The 20,936-nt window shown below is 43.5% G+C and overlaps 1 protein-coding gene across 1 annotated transcript in view; it reads right to left on the bottom strand.

Moving 5' to 3' along the window:
- Window positions 1-20,936, bottom strand: part of TLN2 (talin 2) — a 249,186-nt gene that overhangs the window by 188,283 nt on the left and 39,967 nt on the right. The gene's annotated exons all lie outside the window — the stretch shown is intronic.

Raw genomic sequence — 20,936 nt, forward strand, 5'->3', positions numbered from 1 at the left:
TGTAATGTTCCATGATTCATTACTTGTGTATAACACCCAGTGCACCATGCAATACGTGCCCTCCTTACTACCCATCACCAGCCTATCCCAATCCGCCCACCCCTCTCCCCTCTAAAGCCCTCAGTTTGTTTCCCAGAGTCCACAGTCTCTCGTGGTAGTCTCACTGTTAACATTATCACAGGATGGTAAGTAGAGTCTCTAGGGAGGAAGGATCCATGGAAGTCCACCAAGACTCCATCTCAATGGTGCTCCCAACTTTGGGCTTCCAACAGGGGATTGTCAGTGTGAGAGGCAGAGTGCCTTGGGCACCACAGCTAGCTCCTAATTAGCTTTTGTTAGCAGCCTAAGTGCCCCAGCTCTCCCCCCACAGCTCCTGGGGACAGGAAGAAGCATGAATGCCTTCTCAGATGCTCCTCAGGACCAAAGAGTTCCTCCTCACCACATACCAGAAGACTAGGCATCTGGGTCCAACTTCAACACAAGGATCCTGTGTAAATCCAAGCAAGGCCCTCTGGCCACTCTGCTTCCATTTCCCCACAAGTAAAGAAGCCACAATGGAAACAGACCTGTATAACTTATAAAAGAACAAAACCCTGAGGAGTTACCACTGGGAGCCCAATGCCCAGTTTTAGACAGTATATAGGTTTAGGCTGGGTTTTATTCCATAAAAGACTTCTTTTTAAAACCTAAGTCCAAAAATTCAGTCCGTTTCCTTTGAGTTGGTGGCTTATGGCTTATTTTGATGACCTGCTCTCTTCTGGGGCCAGAAACTTAGCCCTCAACCCAAGCCAGCCTCAAATTCATCTTGCTCAGGTCCAAGAGAGAGGATTCTTCCCTGCACCTGACACAGACCCAGCTGACTGTCATCCTGGCAAACAGAACAACGCGCTTCAGAATTAGGAGCTATTAGAATCCCAGCACTGCATCGATAACATAAATCCACAGGAATTTCAAGTTTTCATCCTTTCTTGTATTTTCTTAGAGAGCCTACAGGTAGTGAACCCGAACCCCAGCTGCCTCTACGCCCTTTTCCCTTAAGAATGCAAATGCTAAGAAGCAATGAGGCAGCCAGGAGGCAGAGAGGGCCACAGGCTGACCAGGCCCAGGGAGTGGGTGCCTTTGGGGCATGACTTCTTCACATGCTTGATTGATTGCCGGCTTCCTAACAACAGGTGACTGGTTCAACTAGATACAGAGGACATTTTTAAACAGATGTTCTGGAATCCATGGGCAGTGTACACATACAGCTGCATGGAGCAACCACTTAGGCCATCCAACTATAAAGTCATTTTGACCTCTACTTACATTTTGAATGAATTGCCTGTGAAAATATTTCTTGAAAAATGTCAAGATACAGTTCTTAATAAACAACAGCAGTGTTCACTGGGAATCTTCCCCAAACTGAATCAATTTACTATGGCCTAGGCAGTGGCTGGATTGCTGACATGGCACAAGAATTCAAAATATCCAGGGATTTTCCACCTATAATATCAAGGACTGTAAAGTGACAGATGAAAGGTCTACCCAACTCTGTTTTTATAAGCATATTTAACCAACCAATTACCCAGTTTGGGAAAAAACTTAGGACTTTAGACCTCAATTGACAAATTTACTGTAATGTAGAGATCATGCATGGAATAGTCCATCCCTCTGGGGCTGGTGACAATTGTGAGGATTTCTGAACCACAGAGATTCAGGAGCATGACTGGTGGTAACAGTCAGTGGTAAAGACCATGGACCTCTGTCATGGGTGCCATTTACGGAATGCACCAGAGAGGATGGGATGGTTCATCTCTTCTGTTCCCTGGGAATAGAAGTATTTTAAGTGTCCCTGCATGAAGGCTGCCCTTCCCAGGCTAATAATTGGGCTTTCTGCAGAGTAAATTAATGGTCCCTCTAGCCAACTCAAGAGAGATTCCATCAAAGGGAAATACAGAGCCATGACATGGGGTTGAAAGCAGAATATAACAGCAAGACCGTAAACACTGGAGCTCAGAAAGAAACAGAAGACACACAGGGGAGGAGAAAGGGGCAGATGGAGCAGCAGGGAGCAGACAGAAGCAAGACCAGACAAAACCTAGGCCTGTGGGTCAACAAGAAACACAGGAGAGAAGACCAGAGATTTGGGAAGCAGAAGGAGAAAAGCAGAACATACATAGCAGTGAAGGAAAATCTCTATTCAAAACAACTGGAAAAATGAGGAAGCCGCTGACTGATGTGGGGGAAGCTGCCAGAGGCACAGGTTTGGGGTGAAAATTCTCTAATGCGTTTCTTTAGGATATATTCAGTGGGGAGGCAGAACAGGGTCAAATGCAAAGCAGGACACGTAATGGGCGCGGGAGCTCATCACATTTAAATCCTTGGGACTGGAAAGATCATCCAGGGAAGTGAGCAAGAGAGAGCCCTGAGGACAGAGTCCTGGAACAATGTTCTAAAATCAGGACAAGAAGGGACTGGCAAGGAGGCCTAGTGGTAGGTGAAGGAGAACCAAGAGAGGGTGGGCCCAGAAGAAGGTACGCCAGGCAGGAGGGAGAGAGCACCTGTGCTAAGTGCTGATCACGGTCCAAGGAAGATGAGGGTGGAGATACCACTGAATCTGGCAGGGAGGTCTCTGGTAGCTGAGGTGAGAAGGGGAGGGGCTGGCATAGCAAGTACAGACTTGTCTCCTGAGGAGGCCTACTGGAAGGAACGGAGGAATAGACAGTGGCTCCGATTTATGCCCTTAAGGCTTTTTATCCAGAAATATGAATCACGTAGGTGCTATAAACTCCGTATCTATGTAGCCTCTGGGGAGACATAGTTTCCACCTGATGATGGCCCAAGAGGCAGTCCCAAGACAGCTAAGTGCCCTTCCTGGAGACAGGCGCCTCAGCACACATATCTCCATTCTGGGCCTTTGAGAGAGGAGAGGAGTAGGCAAGACCCTTCAACGGAAGGGCCCTGGACTGGGAAGGAGTCTGGGGTCCAGGTCGATGCCTTGGACCTTTGGGCCTGTTATTTCTCCTCCTTCTGCTCTTCAGAGAGCAGGCGGCCACTGGCTCTCATGAAAGGAGCTTCCCAGCAGACACCAGATGCTTGGCCAACTCTTCCCAGAGGATTCCCTTGTCGTCTCCTGGTAACATCACACAGGTGAAGCCACAGAATGGAGACAACTATCGTTAGCTCAAGGCAGACATCAACATAAGGAGGGACACTGGAGAGTCACTGTGAGATCCGTGTTCTCAACTTTTCTACCGCCTCAAATGTTACAACATGCCCCACGTTTATACGGCAAAACCAAGCCACCAGAATCAGTCCCTCTCAGAGCATTGTTCAGGGGTCAAAGACTAAAAGGCTCCAGTGTCGTCTTCCTACTCCTGGCTCTCCGTGCTCCCAATATGAAGCATGAAACAAGACCAACGACTGCCTTTGTGGGAATGTTTTAAACATGCAAATTAGGTACAAAACAGGCTGATAAACTACCAGGTTATATATTTGTATGTATGTAAAAGACACGGTATTTTTGTTTTTCTCATGCAAGAAGATCATCCACACAAGCAAATCTCAATGAGGTCTGAAGCCGAGATACATGGTGATTAATCATTATTCCACAGGGAACACGGCACTGAGCTGTCTCTAGCCCCACGCACAGCACGGTGAGATTCTTGCAAAACAGACACGTGCTGAAATTAACAGTCCTGACTTATGGCAAAAAGATCATAGGATCACAGCACACAGGAACCTAGCTATGTCAAATAAAAATGAGTGTGTGTTTTCAGCTCTTATGAGAAGTCTCACTGTACGTCTGCTAAAGCCTTGAGAAATCATGTAGCTTAGACACTACACTATGATAAAGACTAACGTCCCGCTCCCTCTCCAATGAGATGTTCTCAGGGCAGTGGTGCAGCCTGCAAAATAAGCCTCACCTCCACTTTCCTGTACCCTACACCTCTGGCTAATTCCTGCCTCTCCAGGCAGGGAGCCTAGGACAGAGGAACAGGTTTCCTTTTCTGGTTTGGCTGCAAGAAGGCTCAAAGCCAACTGTTTTATAGTCTAACCCCTGTCTCTATTTTACGATCCTATCCTTGTTTTTCTTTTACCCCAATCTGAATGTACCCTATCTTGCTGGATCTTAAGTCCTTTTTTTGTTGTGGTTTTGGTTTCTTGCTAAAATTCATACAACACAGATTATTTTCTTTTTCATAATTTCTTCTCATTCTGACCATTTTGCCCTGATTTTACGTGTGAAGGTCGCTTGGGGCCAACACGAAACTCTTCTGTGCCATCCATTGTGGAAGATGAGCCAATGGAACCAGTGGTGAAACCCAGACATTCTCCTTTTAAAGTAAACACTTCTCAGTCCCAGGGAGCTGTAAACAGCTCAGCATGGTGGGAGCGCTGCAGGCTGCCCAGCCTCCGGCCAGTCCATCCTGGAACAAACAGGCCCAGCTCAGCCAAGGCCTCCTCCTTACCCAAGAAATGACCACCATTGGTCAAGATGAGCAACCACCCCTCGGATCTCTGCCCTGACCAGTGAGGGCTGTGAGGTGCTCCACCTCACTCCTGCCTTACCAGTTCATGACTCTGAGCTGGTTGCTTAACTCAGACTGCCTCAGTTTCTTCCTCTACAAAATGGGAGACAGCAACAGACCTAACCTGTAAGGTTACTATAGAAATCTAGTAACACGTGTCAAAGGCATAAAAAAAGTGCCAGGTAAGGGTTTATTACTCATCTTAGCCACAGGGGTTGGAGAAACACTGAAAGCAGCATATTCTATTTACCCACTGTCTGAGGTGCAAAATTCAATTTATTGTTTATTTTACATCTATTACGTAGTAGACATTATCACAGACAACAGGGAGTGAAGACGATCAAGATTCCTGTCTAAATAGCACTCCCCTTCTAATGACCCTGTTCACTGTACAGCTCCTGGGTTCATCCTTATTCAAGTCATGCAACAGGCTTTTTGTAGATGCACAATTATCCAAGGATGGGCCATGGAGCCAAGTGTGTCTGTGGAACAAGGAACTCCTGCACTCAGGCTGTCCTCCTGGATGTCAAATTCCCTTAATCCAAGAGCCTCAAGGAGCAAAACTGCACCCTATGGTATGGGTCAGGGCTGGCATCAAAGTAAACTCCTCGCCTGTCAATGAACTCTGCCCAGATGCAACCTAGGAGACGGGCCAAGGAGCTCTGCACACTCCCCTACACACAGAGGTGTTATACGCAGCTGACAGGACAACAGGGACAGGCTACCATGCCTCAGTGCGACCCTGAATCTTGAAGAAAGAAAGAACTGCCCACCATCCCTCTCCTCTCTCTTCCTCCAGCCACTGACTCCACTCTGACCCACTGGAAGACCACTGCACCCAATAATGATGGCTGTACCTGCCCCTCCTTATGTCTGCTCTCTCCTGAGCAGGCAAAATATAGCCCTGATAACAGCATGCATTTTATAACCAAAAGTCAGTATTTAAAAACGGGCCTGTCATTCACCTCAATCTCCAGTGAACAATTCTGCTCTCTGGAAGAAATGCCTAGGAAAGAGCTTCCCTTCTCTCCACCCCTTACCTGCTCTTCTGCAAGGGAGGAAGGGGAATAACTCAGTCAATAAGTAAACACCCGCCCCACGATGGGTCCTAGCTCCCGAGAGGTGCCTCGAAAGCATAAGCCAAGGTCTTGCCCTCCATTTTGTTTTCCTGGGCTGTCTGTACTCAGGTACCTTGGGACTCAGCTCAAACATTCAGAACTTTCAGTATTGTTACTTCGCCCACCAGGCTCATCCAGGTGTCTATGTGTCACCATGTAGAAGAGTGAGTCAACTCAACTGTTCACTGGGAGCCAACTGCCTTTCATTTGGGGAGGGATGAGGAGGAGAGAAGGCAGAGTGCCCATTTTTATCCCACCGGCAGCCAGCTTTATTGAAGAGCCACAGGCCTTCCTTAAGAATCTGCCCCCCCCCACTGGGCCCCCTCACACCTCCCTGTTCCCAACTAGCAGAGTCTGAGTAGAGAGGCTCCCCCGTAGTCCTCCACATTCACAACTTGGGAGAGAGAACTCCAGCTAATCCTAAAGTCAGGAAAAACAGTACATGAACACGGCCAATGGGATTTCCTCACGTGGTAACCGCCCACATAGAAAAAGACCAGCAGGATCATGCTTCCCCTTTGCAGCCAGAACAGAGAGACCAGAAGAGTGGGGAGAACATTCACACAAGGATCTCTCTTTAGTTCTCCTTCACGAGGCATGGAAAGCCAGGACGATTGCTGGGCTCCGCATACCCTAACTAGAAACAACCGCTAAAAGGTCAGGTGATAAAGGCCCAGAGGGGAAATGAGTAACCACCCACACAGGTGTGAACTCAGCAGCAGGCTGGGCAGGTCAATAAAAATTCCACCCGGAGCTGCTTTGCAAACCCCCCATATGCCCCTTCACCCACAGGCCTACCACAAAGGGTTTTTGCCTGTCCCCAGGACACCCGCACTAAGACACACGTACAAGGCGGTATCAGGAATACATTAGCTGTGACAGGTCTCCCTCCCTCACCGCCTCCCACAGTAAGGTCTGTATCATCACAGCCACCTTTGATCCTCAAGGACCTAGCACGATGCCCGCCACCAGTAGATGCTTAGTCAATGTTTGTGGAATTAATATGTACTGCAGGGAACAACTTACGCAGATTTTTTCTAAGTTAGTCCTTAGAATTATCCACACTAACAGCATGACTAAAGGATGAACGCAGGGCAAATGCCCAGCAGGCCCTACTATTTCTACTCCATCAACAACCTGATCCTTGGACCACAGAAGCTTAGGAGATGAAGTTCTCCAGCCTGGCAAATGAGAAACTGGAAAAAGAACCAAGGCCATTATCAGTCAGGAACACCTGGAGGTTCCCTGAGGGCAGGGACGCTGTGCACTGCTCACGGTAAAGGACCCGCGCAGAGAAGGGCTTGGGGTGTATTTCATGCAGGGATGGAGGGCCACGTCAGCAGCTGTACCTCCAAGAACAAAGCCAAAGAGAGTGCCCTCAACATGGAGTATGGAATGATGGGCGAAGATCTCGGACACGGTTTTCCATTTTCAGATGAAGAAACTGTCATCTTGAGATTAAGTGACCTTCCCAAGGTCACACTGCTAGAAAACCACAACCAGACCTTCCCATGCTGCCACAACCATCTGCTGTGTACGTGGTATGACTAGAGCCCACCAAGGATCCCTCCCACTCGCGCTCCCATCCCCGCTCAGCTCTTGGTACAGGCACATGAAACTCCATCATTAAGTAGATTATCAGTCACAAAGATACATTCCCAGTTAAACACTGCTGTACAAGAGGGTGTTCAGATTTATCACTTAACCACTGTCTCACAATGTTGCATTTCAGAACGTCCAGACAAATCGAGAGCTGCCCTTTATTAAAGATGATGCCCGATTACCAGGAAATTCTGAGTTAACGGGTTTCTACAGACTGATTCAGAGCTCTGGCAGAGCTGATAAAGGGCAGAAGAACTGGGAAGAAAACCTGCTAAAAGGAAGTGGAGCAGACACCTACGTGTTCGTAGTGTTATAATTGTTCTGAGAGATGATTTCAATGCACACAACATTTTGAAATGTGCGGGTAATCAGGTGCAAACAGCTCAGCCCCAGGGTCAGGGCCTCCCATCCACCCATTTGCCTTCTCCCATTCAGGCCATAAGAACTTGCATTTTACACAACAATATATTTTCAATTCCTGCAAAACGACCTCCATTATTTTAGCCCTTGCCGCGCGTTATCTCTGTCTAAAATGCACCACCCATCCAATTCTTTCTGGTTACTCACCCTGCAAGGTCAGCATCAAGCTTGGCTTTCCTGAACCAGTCTTTCCTACCACCCCTGGTGCAGGACCCTTCGGCTCTCCCAAGCTCGTGGAGCACTCACCTGGAACCCACGCTCCCGTGCCAGCCCTCCCAGGCTCAAGTCCCCACTGAAACAACAGGAGATGCCCCATCTAGTGCTTATCCGGCACTGGAGGGTCCCAGGGCCCTGCCACAGACATCTTTCTCACTTGATGTGCACGACGGTTCACAGAGTATAACAGATTTTTTTTTTGCATCCCCATTTGACAGAGAATCCAGGAGGACAGAGTATTCCTGTGGAATATACCTTTGTTTCCCTCAGACCACTAAGAAGGCCGTGCCAGCTTCTTGGCATCTCACTGTTCGCCTGGGGCTGCTGAGAGAGCAGAATAAATCGTCCCCACATCTTAGCCCCCCTGGAGTCCCCCTGGCAGTTCTGCTATCTGCTTCCTCTCCCAAGTTATAGGAGGCAGAAGGTTCCAAAGTGAATTCTGATCTTGAATTCTTATACCCTAAAACTCATTCAAATGATTTGAGGCTATTTACAAAAATACACAGGACAGAAAAATAAAAGGTCAAGTCCAAGGAATAACAGAAGAAAAAAAATGAAAGTGAAGGTCAAGACCAGGAGAACTGTGAATTATTTACTCTTTGTTTGGATAACTGGAAATAAACTCATTCCATTATTTGTTTTTTTCTGACCCCTGGTGACAAGCCTATAAAATCCCAGGAAAGCAGATTCTCCAGGCTACTGCTGATGCTGATAAACATAAGCTTGGTCACTAAGGCACACACCACGGGGAGGGGTACAGAGGGACTGGGTTTTACTTGGAAAAAATAGCTTTGTTCTACAACGATCTGGAAAAAAAATATTCAGTGTGTTGTGCACTGAACCTGGAAGAATGAATGAAAAGAACTCCAAGTCCCTTCTTGGGTCACCTTTCTCATGCTTGTGCTTTTTAATGCTCAAAACGTATCCCCTGGACTGAAGACTATCTGGCCAAGCAGCATGGGCTTGGGCTGTGCAGCCACAGGGCACACCATCCTGTTTGCTTCCAGTTAAGAAACGGAAAAATTGGGGCGCCTGGGTGGCACAGTCCTTAAACGTCTGCCTTCAGCTCAGGGTGTGATCCCAGCATTCTGGGATTGAGTCCCACATCGGGCTCCTCCTCTAGGAGCCTGCTTCTTCCTCTCCCACTCCCCCTGCTTGTGTTCCCTCTCTCGCTGGCTGTCTCTGTCAAATAAATAAATAAATAAAATCTTAAAAAAAAAAAGAAAAGAAACGGAAAAATCTCCTACTTCCTAGCTCCAAGTCCCTTTCACTACAAAGGTTTTCAGCGCTGACCTCTGACCTGTTAATTCAGGACTGCAAACCCCCAGCACCGTCCATCACTGAAAGAGGCACTGGTGCATGGTTTTGGCAAGGGTGGGTGCTAAAGAGCAAAAAGAATATTAAAAACATATCCTCGAGGCTTATCTACGTTAATCCATTAACCATAAATCAGAAGGGCCTTTCTGTTAGAGCCCAGATCTAAAAATCTGGCACTTGTGTGGAGAACTGAAATAAAGCAAGGAACTTGACTGAAATGTACATTTCTGGAGATTTGGAGTCCACCACAGTCCCCATCCAGCATTCACACGCTAGATCAGATTTTCCAGAGGGTCCCTATTTCCTGCGGCCAGGATCTCATTCCAAGATCACCCCATTTTACGCCTGGAAATTGCCACGTCTCAGGTAAACTGAACCTAGCCTGCGGTATCCCTGATCTCAGACACAGAAGTCATCACGTCCAGCCGTCTGCAGGGCACATAAATCTTTACTGCGGCTTTTCCTTCTCCTCAGCGTAGGAACTAAAACATCTATTTTTCAATTTCTTCATTAGCAGCAGCAAACACATAAGACCAACGATGTGCCTGCATGGATTCTAAACCCTTTCTGTACATCAAGTCACGGAATCTTCGACGTCACAACATCACACCGCGCTAAGGAGTTCAGACTTCACCCAGGAAAGGTGACCAGGACACTGCGGTCATGGGGCTTGACAGAGCAGGCTCTGCCTCCTACTGTGTTTAAAACAGGAACACCCATGGGAAAATGAACATAGTGCTTGTGTTAGGAGAGCGGTAAAATGTGTGAAATAAATATATTGTTAAGGTTCTTGTTAATAATTGAATTTTCATGTATTGCGTTCTGACAAGTCACTGAACAATTCAGTCAGAGAGGTCCTATCTGCCCTGTAGGAGGTTATGTTTCTTAAGTAACAGGCGCCCACAGGACAAGGGGAGTTAAACCCAAATCTGTCATTATCCAGGCTTCCCTGAATGGTCCCACCCCACCCAAACATAAGCAATGCTAACATCTTGACACATCTTCCACTGTTTATGCGTGATTTCATGTGGTTGAGATGACATGCTCTATATAATTCTCTGTTCTGATGTTTCCCCCATTGTAATTATACAATAATCTTTTCCCACAGGATTGTACAGTTTTTAGAAACTTTTAAAAAGATACATAATACTGCAATGCAAGCCATCATAATTTACTCAGTGTATCTTTTTGTATATATCAGCCACGTGTAGGTTTTCACTATTATAAAATAAGGCTGCAATACAATTTTTCTATTTAAAAGCTTTTACTCTTTCAGATTTTTTTAAGTGTTTTTTTATTATACTATGTTAGTCACCATACAGTACATCCCTGGTTTTTGATGTAAAGTTCGATGATTCATTAGTTGCGTATAATACCCAGTGCACCATGCAATACATGCCCTCCTTACTACCCATCACCAGCCTATCCCATTCCCCCACCCCCTCCCCTCTGAAACCCTCAGTTTGTTTCTCAGAGTCCATAGTTCTTAAGCTAGACTTTTTTTTTTTTTAAAGGACTCATCAGTATTTTTAAGGAGCAATCCAGAAGATAATAAGACAATAAAAAAAAAATCTGAATCTACAGATATTAGCAGTTTGATTTTTGGGTTAGCTAAACGAATATGCATTAACAACCAAGAAAGCCAATAATCAATCTAGATTTTATAGTTCAATATAGCCCACAGAACGATCCTGCTAGCAAGGGCTCAGGCTGCAAGGGACCATATCAAAAGACAGAGCTGACAACAGGCATGAATGGGGAAAAACATCTGGCATGGGCAATAAAACAGATTTACAGAAAAGAGGCAGAGAAAAGATGGATGCTTAACATAAATTTTAAAATACACTGCTAAGAGTAGAAGTGACAGAAGAAAGGTTTGGTCTAGATCTACTAAAGAAAATAGTGGACATACACAGTAAATACCAACGCTTTGCTTTCTGTCAGTTCAAGTTTTTTGAACTGCCTAGAGGATCAAACCAGAATTACAAAAAAGATTTTAACTAAATTGAAGTACTCTGACAGAGTACGATTTTCCTAAATTCACTAAAGCCAAATAAAAAGTCTTGCCAATTTTATCATTGAGTTATGGATAAGATTTACATTTCCAAATAATAAAACCAAATCAAATTCAGATCTGTATACATAAATATTACTTTATCAAGAGCACAGGGAAGAAACAAACATGTCCTGTGGGAGATGACATTAAATGGTAAACTCTTCAAAGCACAGTTCAGTATAGCCCAGTATTTTAAACTACTATTTTAAGATAGTGTCAAATTTATTATCTGTCTTTACAACCTGGAATAATTCTTGGAAACCAATTTTGGAAACATAAAACTTAAGATAAAGCTGGAAAAAATAAAAGAAATGCAGAGACCAATCAAGAGTGCGAAACAAAGGATAAGAAATAAAGGATAAGAATCCTTAAAGCAATGTCAGGACTGAAGAATTTCCTGACTTTGAAAGTGTGAGTGCCTCATCTTGGCGATTACACTACGGGATTTCGTCATGCCAGTGATGGCTTGTAAAACTGATACTCATCCTCAATACACCTAACATAACGTTATTGGTGGCACTGTTTCCTCCTCCCCAATATGCATATGTTGAAGTCCTCACCCCCAGAAGCTCAGAATGGGAACTGGCTTGGATATTTATAGAGATAATCAGGGTAAAATGAGGCCCTAATCCAAAATGACTGGTGTCCTTATAAAAGGGGGAAATGTAGACACAGAGACATGTACGGAGGGAAGGGAATATGAGGAGACACTGGGAGAAGATGGGGGTCAAGCCAAGGAGAGGGGCCTAGAATAGACCCTCCCCTCTTAGCCCTCAGAAGGCCACCCTGATCTGGGACTTCCAGCCTTCACAACTCACAGACAATACATTTCCATTAGTTAAGCCACCGGTTTGCAGTTTTTTGTTAAGGCTGCCTCAGTAAACTAATACACCAGACTATTTATGGTTCAATTCAGATTTTAATTAGTATAATTTTCTTAAATATAGGAAATTAGTACAATTTTGACACAAACTAACAATATAGTCAAATATATGTAATTATCTGCAGGGAAATTATATATATGCTGTGCTTGTTAATACGTACATGTACGCGTAGATGCAGATATCGGCGTAGGCAGAATGCCCAGCCATCTGGGTATGGATACTTTCTGTCCACAGTCACAACAGGACTGAGCTGTGGTGGGGTTGGGAGGGCTCTAACCTGGGTATATCTACCTCCGGGGTCCAGGGCCTTGCTTCATAACCACCGAACAAAACTAGATTGCAGCACAGAAAACGCTTGTCACCGTAGGATGGTGTGACAGAAGATGTGTGGTACTTAGGGTTCCTAGAGGCAAGCGTGGAAGACACTGTAAGCATTTTATTGGCGTGGTAAGACTTATTTTTGAGTTTGACTGATTTTGGCTTTACTTATAATATACGCTTTTCTTCAGGAGTTAAATAAATTCAACTATAGCACAAGACAATTCTCAGTTACTCTAATTCTGATGAAATGGAATGATTCTCTTCCTTGTGAGATCATCCCTTCCCTTCTATAAACAAACAGGAAGGTCCCCAGGCCTTTTGATGCCGGGCAACTCAAGATTTCATTCCTCAATGGAGTCATTTTCATGACCTTCTGTGGAATCTTCTGTCACATTCAACACAAATACCCTAAGCGGCAGACCTAGTTATTTAGGGCACAAGCATCTCATGGACACAGCAAGAATCGAGATTTGGATCCCAGGGCTATAATGAAAGCAAGAGAGGGGGCTGACGAGTAGTTAATCAGTAACTACCTACCCATCACTGATAATGTACAAGACACTGTTTTGAGTGCTTCAGGGAATATAGGAGATGGAATAAGGCTGGTGCTGAATTCAGTGGGATTCTGCTCTCACAGCACACGTATGACACACACCCAGAGAGAAGACCCTCTTAAGAGGTGGGAAAAAAAAAAAGAAGAAGGATGCCTGATTGGCTCAGTCAGAAGAGTGGATCAAACCAGAATTACAAAAAAGATATTAACGAAATTGAAGTACTCTGGCAGAGTACGATTTTCCTAAATTCACTAAAGCCAAACCAAAAGTCTTGCCAATTTTATCATTGAGTTATGGGTAAGAGAGAGACTCTTAATCTCAGGGTCATGAGTTTGAGCCCCACACTGGGTGTAGAGATTACTAGGGAAAAAAAAGTAGACACAATGGCAAGAGGACCAGAAGGATCCATGGGATGAAGACTAAAACTCTGGGTCGAGTCAGTTAAGAATAACGTCAGGCTGAGGGCAAGACAGAAGTTCAGACTTACACAATGGATAGGGTATTGTTCCAGATGGCATCAGAAAAAGTTACCCTTCCACCCTGGGGACGTTTCATCCTTGTTCATGACTCAGTTTGTCACACCCTCTATTCCCCTCACAGACAGTACTCACCACCCAGGACGTGGTGACTCCAAGGCCTAGTACAGAGCCTGGCAGATGAGTAGGTATTCCATAAAATCTGAACACTGAGTAACTGTTTCTAAGCCCACTTTCCATATGGTAAGCTCCTTGAGGGCCCATAATTATTTATTATTCTCAACATTGGGCAGATTTTCAGCAACTACTTGATAACCAGGTGGATGCAATTCCTCCATCTGATTTCTTTCATTTGTATTACAGAGGAACAAGTATCTAAAAGAAATTATAGCTCTATTAAAAAAAAATTAGGCCAGTTCCTTCAGATTTGAGATGATTTCTACTTACCTTAATACTACCACCACCTTTCAGGAAATTTAAAGCATACCCCTTCCATTGCCTTGACTAATACTTAGATAAGCCATGTTATGGAGAAAACATTTATCCAACTGGGAGTCAGAACACAAATTCGGATTGGGAGGCCACTGTCCCTGAACGGCAGTACCATGACATAGGGCCTGTGTGATCTCATAAATCCAGTGTTATGCACACACTGTGTCTCAGTTCATGCAAAACTCACTTAATGTATAGCAAGAATCTTATCATCAGCAAAGCCAAACCACAGTATTCACTGCTACAATTATTATTAATGCCTAATACCTTGTTTGGATAAAAACAAAATGCAGATTTCTAAAAGGTTTTTCTTTACACCAAGAAGCTACAAAATCAGGTAACTGACAGTTGTCAAGCCAGGAGAGGGAGTAGGAAGGGTAATGGCTCTTCCCTGAAAATCAGCTTCACATGTCCTGCTTGTGCAATTTTCTTCTTCCTTGCCTGCAAGGATGTAGGTGGGATAATTTATGACTCAGGTTTTAGATGTAGAAAAACTTTAAACCAGCAAGATATTGTGGGTACTCAAGTTCTAAAATCTTCTGTAGAACGGATTAAAAAAAGAGACCGTGGGTTTCAGTCCTGACTGCCTCTGAGGATGGCAGGAAGCCAATTACTTAAACTGAAACAGTGTAGAAAATGCTTATTTCTTAAAGAATGCAATCACCCATTTATTCACCCATATAGATTCACTGAGCACCATTCACTAGACCAGATGCTGCTCCTTGAACAGAGAGGACCCCAAAAAGCCATACAGGGGAATAAGTCTGGAATTAGGGCCAATGTCACTCTGATCACAGAAGTCTTTCTAGCACCTTAGTGATTCCAGGATGAAGTCAGGGCTCTAAGAATTTGGGTGGCTGGGAATCCCTGAGGCTCCAGGATTAGTCTGGATCCTTCTGGACATTCCCAGGCAACAGCTAAATGGCTGAAGTTCAGTCAGAACAAGAACAGACCACAGCACAAGCAAGAGCCGTCCAAACTTAGTGCCACCCCACATAGTGGCTCAAGTCGTCCGCGTGACACTTTCGTGCCTTCTGTTCATTATTTACCTGTAACAATTGAAGGCTTCAAAACAGCTGCTGGGGCTGTCCTGAAGGCTGTGAGAATAAATTTAAATTCATACGCAAGAAGGAGAAGAAAGCACAAGTAACTTCTAACTAGGACTCGTGAGGATTTTGTTGCCACCGTCTCACCAATGGTCAACGGTAGCACTTGCTGTAATCCTGTGGGTTCTCGCATCATCGAAGCTCCCAATGACACTAGACTGGACAGGTTTTATCATCACCATCATGTATACATATATATACATGTATGTATACACACACACACACACGCATATATTTGACTATTAAAAAAGACACCTCACTATAAAACTCTCTACTTGAAAAGATGATAGATGATTATTTATGCTACAGAAGGCTTAAATAAGACTTTGTAAGAATTCATTGAGCAAGCCCTCTTCAAAATTCACACGGTGAGTCCCACTATTTGCCATTAAGTCCTCAGAGGACTACTACCTTTTAACTCTGGGTCCCCTACACCAAAGATGGTCATGAGAGCCCTCAACAGAAGAGTGCTCACTCTACTCCATTATTTCAGTGGACGTCAACTTTTTCAAGGTTGGTCTCAATTTTAAAGTATCGTGGCCCCACATTTCAAAAACATTTTATTTACTCCCCAAGCCTCATACATTTGTAATCATCAACCTTCTGGTTTCTAGTCACTGAAGACCTACCCCCGATCAGAAGGTCTTACTACTTTCTCCACACCAGGCTGCAGGAACTCAAGCCAAGTACAAGAGCACAGCTTTCCCTTTGCCTGCCTGCCAGATTGCTGAAATGCAGAAAGCATGTTCAAGGAGCTTTCAAGCAAGGAAGCACAGCTTTGCTTCCAAGCTCCCTGACCAGGCCTCCACCCTCCCCAGGAAAGGCAGGTGAGCACTTACTGGAGCTGGGCTTTGGGCTGCCCAGAGGGTCTCTATCCATTACTGTGGCTGACAAACCAGGAATGTGGGAGGCAGTGACTCAGGCAGACAGGACTGAAGCCAAGACTAGGATAAAGGAGGCATAAGGGAAGTAGGAGAGACCAGGTGCAGAAAGAGAGGGGAAGCTGGATGGAAGGGAAGCTGTGGGACACACAGGAAGCTGTAAGCCAAACTCATCTATTTGGATTTTGGGAAGCATTCAATTACACATTCATGTTTCCCCGGTTACTATCCTGGATGAGAAAAGCCTGGCTAAATATTTCAATGCTCCAAAAAGAAAACCTATTATAATGAAAAATCCTTTTGAGTTTTCTTCTCTTCTGTTTACCTTTGAAAGACACATATAAATTTACTGAGAAAAGGAAGTTTCTTTATTCTCTTTCCTCCCCAGTGGTGAATCTCTCCATGAGTCAGTCTAAATGTCAAAAGAAAAAGGCATCTTCTCAGGAATATATAAATATTTATAGACAACATTACTCCATCACCCTCAAAATGTTAAACAGAGCTATTTTTCCATTCTCTTCTTTATTGATTTAGTTATATGGTACATAAAAATCAGAAAGCAAAAAAAGGTTAACGGTAGAACTCAAATCACCAGGTCATGCATCAACCAAATGCAGATCCCCCAAAATATTAAGTCTTTTTGTGATACATTCACAGAGAGCAGTAACAAAAACAAGCAAATTCATATCAAAACAAACCCAGCCTTAGATTATTAAAGAGTAGCTATTCAAGTACCTTCATCTGGGATGAGAGATTCCAAGTCTGTAGAATTTTTCCTCTGGGCATAGATGCTCTTAAGGCTAAGTTCTTTTTTTTTTTTTTTTTTTAATGATTTTTTATTATATTATGTTAGTCACCATACAGTACATCCCCGGTTTCCGATGTAAGGCTCGATGATTCATTAGTTGTGCATAACACCCAGTGCACCATGCAATACGTGCCCTCCTTACTACCCATCACCGGTCTATCCAATTCCCCCACCCCCCTCCCCTTTGAAGTCCTCAGTTTGTTTCTCATAGTCCATAGTCTCTCATGTTTCATTCCCCCTTCTGATTACCCCCCCTTTCTTTATCCCTTTCTTCCCCTACCGATCATCCTAGTTCTTATGTTCCATAGATGAGAGAAATCATATGATAGTTGTCTTTCTCTGCTTGACTTATTTCACTTAGCATTATCTCCTCCAGTGCCGTCCATGTTGTAGCAAATGTTAAGAACTCGTTCTTTCTGATAGCTGAGTAATATTCCATTGTATATATGGACCACAACTTCTTAATCCAGTCATCTGTTGAAGGGCATCTCGGCTCCTTCCACGATTTAGCTATTGTGGACATTGCTGCTATGAACATTGGGGTGCATATGGCCCTTCTCTTCACTACGTCTGTATCTTTGGGGTAAATACCCAGTAGTGCAATGGCTGGATCATAGGGTAGCTCAATTTTTAACTTTTTAAGGGACCTCCACACTGTTTTCCAGAGTGGCTGTACCAACTTGCATTCCCACCAACAATGTAGGAGGGATCCCCTTTCTCCACATCCTCTCCAACAATTGTTGTTTCTTGCCTTGTCTATTTTTGCCATTCTAACTGGCGTAAGGTGGTATCTCAGTGTGGTTTTGATTTGAATTTCCTTGATGGCTAATGATTTTGAACATTTTTTCATGTGTCTGTTAGCCATTTGTATGTCTTCATTGGAAAAGTGTCTGTTCATATCTTCTGCCCATTTTTTGATTTGTTTATTTGTTTCTCGTGTATTGAGTTTGAGAAGTTCTTTGTAGATCTTGGATACCAGTCCTTTATCTGTAGTGTCATTTGCAAATATATTCTCCCATTCCGTGGGCTGCCTCTTAGTTTTTCTGACTGTTTCCTTGGCTGTGCAGAAACTTTTAATCTTGATGAAGTCCCATAAATTCATTTTATCTTTTGTTTCTCTTGCCTTTGGGGATGTGTCATGAAAAAGGTTGCTTTGGCCGATGTCGTAGAGGTTGCTGCCTATGTTCTCCTCTAGAATTTTGATGGATTCCTGTCTCACATCGAGGTCTTTCATCCATTTGGAGTTTATTTTTGTGTATGGTGTGAGAGAGTGGTCAAGTTTCATTCTTTTGCATGTAGCTGTCCAATTTTCCCAGCACCATTTATTGAAGAGACTGTCTTTTTCCCACCGGATGTTTTTTCCTGCTTTATCAAATATTAGTTGCCCAAAGAGCCGAGGGTCCATTTCTGGGCTCTCTATTCTGTTCCATTGGTCTATGTGTCTGTTTTTGTGCCAGTACCATGCTGTCTTTGTGATCACAGCTTTGTAGTACAGCTCGAAATCCGGCATTGTGATGCCCCCAGCTTTGTTTTTCCTTTTCAACAGTTCCTTGGAGATTCGGGGCCTTTTCTGTTTCCATACAAATTTAAGGACTATTTGTTCCAGTTCTTTGAAAAATGTCCTCGGTATTTTGATCGGGATAGCATTGAAAGTGTAGATTGCTCTGGGTAGCATGGACATTTTAACTATGTTAATTCTTCCAATCCATGAGCATGGAATATCTTTCCATCTTTTTATGTCTTCCTCAATGTCTTTCAAGAGTGATTTATAGTTTCTAGAATATAGGTCCTTTACGTCTCTGGTTAAGTTAATTCCAAGGTAACGTATGGTTTTTGGTGCTATTGTAAATGGGATGGATTCCCTAATTTCTCTTTCTTCGGTCTCGTTATTCGTGTATAGAAATGCAACTGATTTCTGAGCATTGATTTTGTATCCCGCCACGTTACTGAATTGCTCTATAACTTCTAATAGTTTGGGAGTGGCTTCTTTTGGGTTTTCCATATAGAGTATCATGTCATCTGCAAAGAGAGACATTTTGACTTCTTCTTTGCCAATTTGAATACCTTTGATCCCTTTTTGTCGTCTGATTGCTGTTGCAAGGACTTCTAGTACTATGTTGAATAATAGTGGCGAGAGTGGGCATCCTTGTCGAGTTCCTGATCTTAAGGGAAAGGCTTCCAGCTTTTCCCCATTGAGAATAATATTTGCAGTAGGCTTTTCATAGATGGCTTTTATGAGATTGAGAAATGTACCTTCTATTCCTACACTCTGAAGGGTTTTAATCAGGAAAGGATGCTGTATTTTGTCAAATGCTTTTTCGGCATCGATTGAGAGGATCATATGGTTCCTGAGTCTTTTCTTGTTGATATGATGTATCACGCTGATTGATTTGCGAATATTGAACCACGCTTGCATCCCAGGTATGAATCCCACTTGATCGTGATGGATAATCCTTTTAATGTACTGTTGGATTCTATTAGCAAGTATCTTGTTGAGGATTTTGGCGTCCATATTCATTAGGGAAATCGGTCTGTAATTCTCCTTTTTGAGGGGGTCTTTGCCTGGTTTGGGGATCAAGGTAATATTGGCCTCATAGAATGAGTTTGGTAGCTTTCCTTCTGTTTCTATTTTTTGAAATAGCTTTAGGAGAATAGGTATTATTTCTTCTTTGAATGTTTGGTAGAATTCCCCAGGAAAACCGTCCGGGCCTGGAGTTTTGTTATTTGGAAGGTTGTTTATCACTGACTCAATTTCTTCATAATTAATTGGCCTGTTTAAGGAATCAATTTCTTCCGGTTTCAATCTTGGTAGTTTATAGGTTTCCAGGAAGGATTCCATCTCTTCCAGATTGCTTAGTTTATTGGCATATAGCTGTTGATAAAAATTTCTAATAATCCTTCCAATTTCAATGGTGTTCGTCGTGACCTCTCCTTTTTCATTCATAATTTTAATAATCTGGGTCCTTTCTCTTTTCTTTTGGATAAGTCTTGCCAGTGGTCTGTCAATTTTATTGATTCTCTCAAAGAACCAGCTTCTAGTCCTGTTGATCTGCTCTACTGTACTTCTGGTTTCTGCTTGATTGATTTCAGCTCTAATTTTGGTCAACTGCTTCCTCGTGCGTGGATTAGGCCTGTCCCTCTGTTGCTGTTCCAGCTTCTTGAGGTGAGAATATAAAAACTGCATTTTAGATTTTTCTATTCTTTTGAGTGAGGCTTGGATGGCTATGTATTTCCCCCTTAGGACTGCCTTTGCAGTATCCCATAGGTTTTGGACTGTTGTATTTTCATTCTCATTGGTCTCCATAAATTGTTTAATTTGATTTTTGATTTCCTGGTTTATCGAGTCATTCCTGAGCAGGATGGTTCTTAGTCTCCAAGTGTTTGAGTTTCTTCCAAATTTTTCCTTGTGGTTGAGTTCCAATTTCAGAGCGTTGTGGTCTGAGAATATGCAGGGGATAATTTCAATCTTTTGGTATCGGTTGAGACCTGTTTTGTGTCCCAGAACATGGTCTATTCTTGAGAATGTTCCATGGGCATTAGAATAGAATGAGTATTCTTTGGTTCTGGGGTGTAGTGTTCTATATATATCTATGAGGTCCAACTCGTCGAGTATGGCATTCAAAGCCTTTGATTCTTTGCTTAGTTTTTGCCAGGGTGTTCTGTCTATTTCTGATAGTGGAGTGTTGAGGTCCCCTACTATTAATGTATTTTTATTTTTATGTCTCTTTATTCTGGTTAAGAGTTGGCTTGTGTATCTTGCTGCTCCCCTGTTGGGGGCATATATATTTATAATTGTCATATCCACTTGTTGAATACTTCCCTTAAGAATAATATAGTGCCCTTCTGCGTCTCTAACTATAGTCTGTAGTTTAAAATCCAATTTATCTGATATGAGAATTGCTACCCCAGCTTTCTTTTGAGGTCCATTTGCGTGAAAGATGGTACTCCATCCCCTTACTCTCAGTCTGAATGCATCTTTGGTTTTGAAATGAGTCTCTTGTAGACAGCAAATGGATGGGTCATTTCTTTTTATCCAATCTGCAACCCTGTGGCGTTTTATGGGATGGTTCAAACCATTTACATTAAGACTGATTACTGAGAGATATGATTTTAATGCTGTTAAGGCTAAGTTCTACCAGCCTGACTGGGTTGGTGGGAAAGAGTGAAAATCTGG

This window comes from Ursus maritimus, unplaced genomic scaffold (genome assembly GCF_017311325.1).
Source record: "Ursus maritimus isolate PB19 unplaced genomic scaffold, ASM1731132v1 scaffold_35, whole genome shotgun sequence".
Taxonomy (NCBI): domain Eukaryota; kingdom Metazoa; phylum Chordata; class Mammalia; order Carnivora; family Ursidae; genus Ursus; species Ursus maritimus.